At 51.4% G+C, this 7,500-nt stretch overlaps 1 protein-coding gene across 5 annotated transcripts in view; it reads left to right on the top strand.

Moving 5' to 3' along the window:
• Window positions 1–7,500, top strand: part of LOC143284780 (uncharacterized) — a 124,863-nt gene that overhangs the window by 108,597 nt on the left and 8,766 nt on the right. The window lies entirely within an intron of this gene.

Genomic DNA, 7,500 nt, shown 5'->3' with positions numbered 1-7,500 from the left:
CTAGTCTCTGTCTCTCTAGCCCTATCCCCATCTCTCTCCCTGTCCCTCTCTTTCTTTCCATCTCTCTCCACCCCGTCTTTCTCCATCTTTCTGTCTTTGAAACCCCGTCTCTTTGCCCATCCTTCTCTGTTTTTCTATCTCCCTAGTCTCTGTCTCTCTTGCCCTGTCCATCTCTCTCTCTCTCTCTCTCTCTCTCTCTCTCTCTCTCTCTCCATGTCCCTGAAGCTATATACTTTCCATGAGAAACACTAAATGGCAATTTGCAGGAATAGATGGAAACCTGACAAAGATCGAAGGAAGAAAGAAAAGAACAGAAAGGGAAGAACGAATGCAGCAATGAAGAAAAAAAAAAGAAAGAAATACAGAGGGAACTAAAGGAGAGAAAGAAGGCAAAAAGAAACAAAAGAGGTAAACGAAAGAAACCAGGAGTAAGGCCGACGGGTAGCGGATGGAAAAGGAAGAAGAATGAGAGAAAGAAAGGAAAATAAACACAAGTCATACCTTCTCTGGGAATGTCCATTACTCATGGCTTTGTGAAAAGAAATGTGACCGGCCACTTATCCCTACAGTGCTCTCTACGTGCTGGCTGGTTGTCTGGCTGTCTTGCTGGCTGGCTGGCTGTCTGGCTGTGTGTGTGTGTGTGTGTGTGTGTGTGTGTGTGTGTGTGTGTGTGTGTCTTCCAAATCTCTGTCAACCCCCACTCTCTCTTTTTTTTATATTTCCTTATTTTTCTTTTTATTTCCTTCTGCCTGTATATTTGTTTTGTCCCGCCCCTTGTGTTTCTTGCGTGTAGTTTTCCTCACCCCCTCTGTCCGATGTCTTCTTGTTCTTGTTCTTATTCTTGTCCCTTTTGTTCTTCGTGTTCGTCTTGTTCTTGTTCGTCTTGTTCTTGCTCGTCTTGTTCTTGTTCTTGTTAGTCTTGTTCTTGTTCGTCTTGTTCTTGTTAGTCTTGTTCGTCTTGTTCTTGTTCGCCTTGTCCTTGTTCGTCTTGTTCTTGTTCGTCTTTTTCTTATTCGTCTTGTTCGTCTTGTCCTTGTTCTTGTTCGTCTGGTTCTAGTTCGTCTTTTTCTTATTCGTCTTGCTCTTGTTCGTGTTGTTCGTCTTGCTCTTGTTCTTGTTCGTCTTGTTCTTGTTCGCCTTGTTCTTGTTCGTCTTGTTCTTGTTCTTGTTCGTCCTGTTCTTGTTCTTGTTCGTCCTGTTCTTGTTCTTGTTCGTCTTGTTCTTGTTCGCCTTGTCCTTGTTCGTCTTGTTCTTGTTCGTCCTGTTCTTGTTCTTGTTCGTCTTGTTCTTGATCGCCTTGTCCTTGTTCGTCTTGTTCTTGATCGCCTTGTCCTTGTTCGTCTTGTTCTTGTTCTTGATCGCCTTGTTCTTGTCCTTGTTCGTCTTGTTCTTGTTCTTGATCGCCTTGTCCTTGTTCTTGTTCGTCTTGTTCTTGCGCCGGAAAGACTACGCGGAGGCCGTGAGGAGGTTCATGGCCAGGCCCAAGACAGCGTCTGAGTTCCTGGGTGAGGGTGGACTGTGCTGCCTTCAGAGAGAGACAGAGACAGAGAGAGAGAGAGAGAGGGAAAGAAAGAAGGGGGAGAGAGAGAGGGAGAGAGAGAGAGAGAAAGAAGGGGGCGGCAGAGAGAGAGAGAGAGAGAGAGAGAGAGAGGGACAGAGAGAGAGAGAGGGGGGGGGGGAGACACAGAGAGACAGACACAGAGAGAGAATCTGACGGAGAAAGGGACAGAGAGAGAGAGAGAGAGGGGGGGGGGGAGACACAGAGAGACAGAGATAGACACAGAGAGAGAATCTGACGGAGAAAGGGACAGAGAGAGAGAGAGAGAGAGGGGGGGGGGAGACACAGAGAGACAGAGATAGACACAGAGAGAGAATCTGACGGAGAAAGGGACAGAGAGAGAGAGAGAGAGAGGGGGGGGGGACAGAGAGAGAGAGAGAGAGTGGGAAGAAGAAAGAGAGAGAGGGACAGAGAGAGAGAGAGCGACAGAGATAGAGGGGGACAGAGAGAGCGACAGAGAGAGAGAGAAAGAGAGGGACAGAGAGAGAGAGAGAAGGGGAAGAGACAGAGACAGATAGACACAGAGAGAGAATCTGACGGAGAGAGGGAGAGAGAGAGGGACAGAGAGAGAGAGAGAAGGGGAAGAGACAGACACAGAGAGTGAATCTGACAGAGAGAGAGGGAGAGAGACAGATGGACAGAGAGAGAGTTTATATATACCTCATACTATGGAAACTACAGACCGTGTCTGACTTTTTTGGCAATTTCTTGTCCTTGTTCATTTTGCTCTTGTTCTTGTTCGTCTTGTTCTTGTTCTCGTTCGTCTTGCTGTTGTTCTTGTTCGTCTCGTTCTTGTTCGTCTTGCTCTTGTTCTTGTTCGTCTTGTTCTTGTTCGTTTTCTTCTTGTTCGTCTTGCTGTTGTTCTTGTTCGTCTCGTTCTTGTTCGTCTTGCTGTTGTTCTTGTTCGTCTTGTTCTTGATCGTCTTGTTCTTGCTCTTGTTCGTCTTGTTCTTGTTCGTCTTGCTGTTGTTCTTGTTCGCCTTGTTCTTGTTTGTCTTGTTCTTGTTCGTCTTGTTCTTGTTCGTCTTGCTGTTGTTCTTGTTCGTCTCGTTCTTGTTCGTCTTGCTGTTGTTCTTGTTCGTCTTGTTCTTGATCGTCTTGTTCTTGCTCTTGTTCGTCTTGTTCTTGTTCGTCTTGCTGTTGTTCTTGTTCGCCTTGTTCTTGTTTGTCTTGTTCTTGTTCGTCTTGTTCTTGTTCGTCTTGCTGTTCTTGTTCGTCTCGTTCTTGTTCGTCTTGCTGTTGTTCTTGTTCGTCTTGTTCTTGTTCGTCTTGTTCTTGATCGTCTTGTTCTTGTTCTTGTTCGTCTTGCTGTTCTTGTTCATTTTGCTCTTGTTCGTCTTGTTCTTGTTCGTCTTGCTGTTGTTCTTGTTCGCCTTGTTCTTGTTTGTCTTGTTCTTGTTCGTCTTGTTCTTATTCGTCTTGTTGTTGTTCTTGTTCGTCTTGTTGTTGTTGTTGTTGTTGTTGTTGTTGTTGTTGTTGTTCTTCTTCTTCTTCTTCTTCTTCTTCTTCTTCTACTACTACTTTTCTCTCACGCTCATCCATACGTGACTGTACTTCTCACAAGAACTGGTCCATCCATATGCTAGACCCCTCTCTGTCTCTGTCTCTCGTTCCCTCCAACCCCTCGCCCCCCCCCCCTCCTCCACTTATTCCCCCTGTCCCCTCTTTCTCCCCCTCAGTCAGTCTGACCCTGTTCCTCATTGGCTGTGTCATGTCCACTCGGTACAAACATAATTCCATCGCTTTGTTCTGACTCTCGGTCTCTCTCAATCCCCCTGTCACCGTCTCTCTCTGTATCTCTCTATCTCCATCTTAGTTCCCTCTCCCACTCTCTCCCTTCTGCCTCCGTCACCCTCATCCCTCCCTCATCTTCTCCCCCACCCCCCTTCCTAACTTCTCCCCCTTCTCTCTCTTTCTCACCATCCACTGGTCTCTCCACGTCCGCCCCCCACCAACCCAAGCCGCCCACCCCTGACCACCTGTGTCTCTCTTTTTTGTGGGCCGCTGTGTCATTTCTCTACACACACACACCCACCCCTCTCAACACCCCCACCCCTCTCAACACCCCCACCCCCACACACACGCACACACCCCCACCCCCACCCCCAAACAATACGAACGTCATTTGATCACGTTCTTGGGCTGGCGGCATTCACATGCAGGAAATCCGCTTCATTGGATCTTCCCGAGGAGAGCAACAGACGCAATAAACTCTCGTCTCCCCCCCCCCCTCTCTCCCCCTTCTTCCCCTCCACAATTATTTACATTACAAACGGTCCGTCGGCACTCCTCCTTTCCTTTTTCTTTCCTCCCTTCTTCCCCTCCCCCCCTCCACTCCTTTTCTCCCTTCCCTCCCTTTTTGATTCCACTCTCACCCCAACCAGCCTCCTCATCCCCCACCATCGCCCTCACTTTCGTCTTCGACATCTCGTTACGCAGCAATAGCAGCAGCAGCAGCAGCAGCAGCGGTAGTAGTTGTAGTAGGAGTAGCAGTAGTAGGCATGTGCAGCACAGCTATCCAGCTTCACGAACAATTCAGTTCTGATCCGAGTCGGGGGTGTCACGGTGCCTGTTGTCATGGTGACTGGTAAACGCATTGTGTAATTATTGCTGACGGTGCAGCGAGTCGTGCTGTGAGTAAAGTAGATTAGGGGCGAGTCACTTGGACGGGAGGGGTTGATGGGGTGATGATGAGGGGGATGGTGGGGGTTAGGAGAGGGGTGGATGGGGTGATGATGAGGGGGATGGTGGGGTTAGGAGAGGGGTGGATGGGGTGATGATGAGGGGGATGGTGGGGTTAGGAGAGGGGTGGATGGGGTGATGATGAGGGGGATGGGGGGGGGTTAGGAGAGGGGTGGATGGGGTGATGATGAGGGGGATGGGGGGGTTTAGGAGAGGGGTGGATGGGGTGATGATGAGGGGGATGGGGGTTTAGGAGAGGGGTGGATGGGGTGATGATGACGGGGATGGTGGAGTTAGGAGAGGGGTGGATGGGGTGATGATAAGGGGGATGGTGGGCTTAGGAGAGGGGTGGATGGGGTGATGATGAGGGGGATGGTGGGGGTTAGGAGAGGGGTGGATGGGGTGATGATGAGGGGGATGGTGGGGTTAGGAGAGGGGTGGATGGGGTGATGATGAGGGGGATGGGGGGGTTAGGAGAGGGGTGGATGGGGTGATGATGAGGGAGATGGGGGGGGGGGGGTTAGGAGAGGGGTGGATGGGGTGATGATGAGGGGGATGGGGGGGTTAGGAGAGGGGTGGATGGGGTGATGATGAGGGGGATGGGGGGGGGGGTTAGGAGAGGGGTGGATGGGGTGATGATGAGGGGGATGGGGGGTTAGGAGAGGGGTGGATGGGGTGATGATGAGGGGGTATGGGGGGGGTTAGGAGAGGGGTGGATGGGGTGATGATGAGGGGGATGGGGGGTTAGGAGAGGGGTGGATGGGGTGATGATGAGGGGGATGGGGGGTTAGGAGAGGGGTGGATGGGGTGATGATGAGGGGGATGGGGGGGTTAGGAGAGGGGTGGATGGGGTGATGATGAGGGAGATGGGGGGGTAGGAGAGGGGTGGATGGGGTGATGATGAGGGGGATGGGGGGGTTAGGAGAGGGGTGGATGGGGTGATGATGAGGGAGATGGGGGGGGGGGTTAGGAGAGGGGTGGATGGGGTGATGATGAGGGGGATGGGGGGGTTAGGAGAGGGGTGGATGGGGTGATGATGAGGGGGATGGGGGGGTTAGGAGAGGGGTGGATGGGGTGATGATGAGGGGGATGGGGGGGTTAGGAGAGGGGTGGATGGGGTGATGATGAGGGAGATGGGGGGGGGGTTAGGAGAGGGGTGGATGGGGTGATGATGAGGGAGATGGGGGGGGTTAGGAGAGGGGTGGATGGGGTGATGATGAGGGGGATGGGGGGTTAGGAGAGGGGTGGATGGGGTGATGATGAGGGGGATGGGGGGGTTAGGAGAGGGGTGGATGGGGTGATGATGAGGGAGATGGGGGGGGGTTAGGAGAGGGGTGGATGGGGTGATGATGAGGGGGATGGGGGGGTTAGGAGAGGGGTGGATGGGGTGATGATGATGGAGATGGGGGGGGGGGGTTAGGAGAGGGGTGGATGGGGTGATGATGAGGGGGATGGGGGGTTAGGAGAGGGGTGGATGGGGTGATGATGAGGGAGATGGTGGGGGGTTAGGAGAGGGGTAGATGGGGTGATGATGAGGGGGATGGGGGGGTTAGGAGAGGGGTGGATGGGGTGATGATGAGGGGGATGGTGGGGGTTAGGAGAGGGGTGGATGGGGTGATGATGAGGGGGATGGGGGGGTTAGGAGAGGGGTGGATGGGGTGATGATGAGGGGGATGGTGGGGGTTAAGAGAGGGGTGGATGGGGTGATGATGAGGGGATGGGGGGGTTAAGAGAGGGGTGGATGGGGTGATGATGAGGGAGATGGGGGGGGTTAGGAGAGGGGTGGATGGGGTGATGATGAGGGGGATGGTGGGGGTTAGGAGAGGGGTGGATGGGGTGATGATGAGGGAGATGGGGGGGGGTTTAGGAGAGGGGTGGATGGGGTGATGATGAGGGGGATGGGGGGTTAGGAGAGGGGTGGATGGGGTGATGATGAGGGGGTATGGGGGGGTTAGGAGAGGGGTGGATGGGGTGATGATGAGGGGGATGGTGGGGGTTAGGAGAGGGGTGGATGGGGTGATGATGAGGGGGATGGGGGGGGGAGGTTAGGAGAGGGGTGGATGGGGTGATGATGAGGGGCATGGGGGGGTTAGGAGAGGGGTGGATGGGGTGATGATGAGGGGGGATGGGGGGCAGGGGGGGGGGGAATTAGGAGGAAGAGGAAGAGGTCCGGATTAAAAAGAACAACAATGTCTGGTTGTTGGTCTTTTTCAGGGATTTTTGTTGATATGTGAAAAGTGGTTTGACCTATATATATGTGAAAATATGTGATATCTGTTTTCATTCACATTCTGTTGATTTATTTTCTGTTTGTCTTTGTATTTATCCATCTGTCTGAAATAAATTTCTTTCTTTTTTTTAACCCGGAAGGGGTTTAATTCATGTTGGTATTCGTGTGAAAATATGAAGTTGACATCTGTTGACTATTTTTCTGCTTGTCGTTTTGTTTGTCTGTTGGTCTGTCTGTCTGTCTGTTGGGCTGTCTGTCTGTCTGTCTGTCTGCAATTGTAATGTCGATCAGCCTGGCAGTCTGACACGTCTTGACATGTGTATCTGTCTGTGAAATGATTTCCTTGCACTTCACTTCTCTCTGAGATACCCCGCCATTCCACCCACCAGAACTGGTATGAGGATGGGGCGTGGTGAGGGTGGGGGTTGGGGGGGAGGGGGTGCAGGGATAGAGGAAGCGGAAGGAGAGAGGATGAGGAACATAAAAGAGAGAAATACATCAAGGCACTGAAACGAAAGACTGAATGTAGGTAAAGTCTACAGGTAGTGTCAGAGAGAACAAGACAAAACGTAACGAAACGAAAAGAACTTGTACTTTACCAGGGTCATGAGATGAGCATTTACGCGAGAGAAAGAAAGAGAACTCAGAAGTAGTTTACTATACATTGTTCTTAGGCAACAATACATACAATGGGGGATGGAGACAACAAGAACTTGAACTCAACACTGGTTTCATACATATGCTATACTAAGTCAAAACACTGGCACGCACATCTTTCTTCCGATGCATGGTAGTACAGGAGTATCTCATCCGATTTATAATTCGAGTGACAAGACACACACAGAAATAAACACACATCTTAAACCATAGCAAAATTTCTGAAGAAACAGCGTCTTCATGATCAAAGCGATCAGTGCATCAAGACCTGCCACACTCCAGTCTGTTGACAACGTGTCTGTGCGCACTGCAGGTTGTCAGGCAGTGTTTGGTGTGCTGTGTGGACTGTCAGCTTTTCTCGTCCTTCTGTAGT

The sequence above is a fragment of the Babylonia areolata genome, chromosome 8 (genome assembly GCF_041734735.1).
Source record: "Babylonia areolata isolate BAREFJ2019XMU chromosome 8, ASM4173473v1, whole genome shotgun sequence".
Taxonomy (NCBI): domain Eukaryota; kingdom Metazoa; phylum Mollusca; class Gastropoda; order Neogastropoda; family Buccinidae; genus Babylonia; species Babylonia areolata.
Note: the sequence above shows the minus strand (reverse complement) of the source record. Positions and strands in the feature narration are given on the sequence as shown.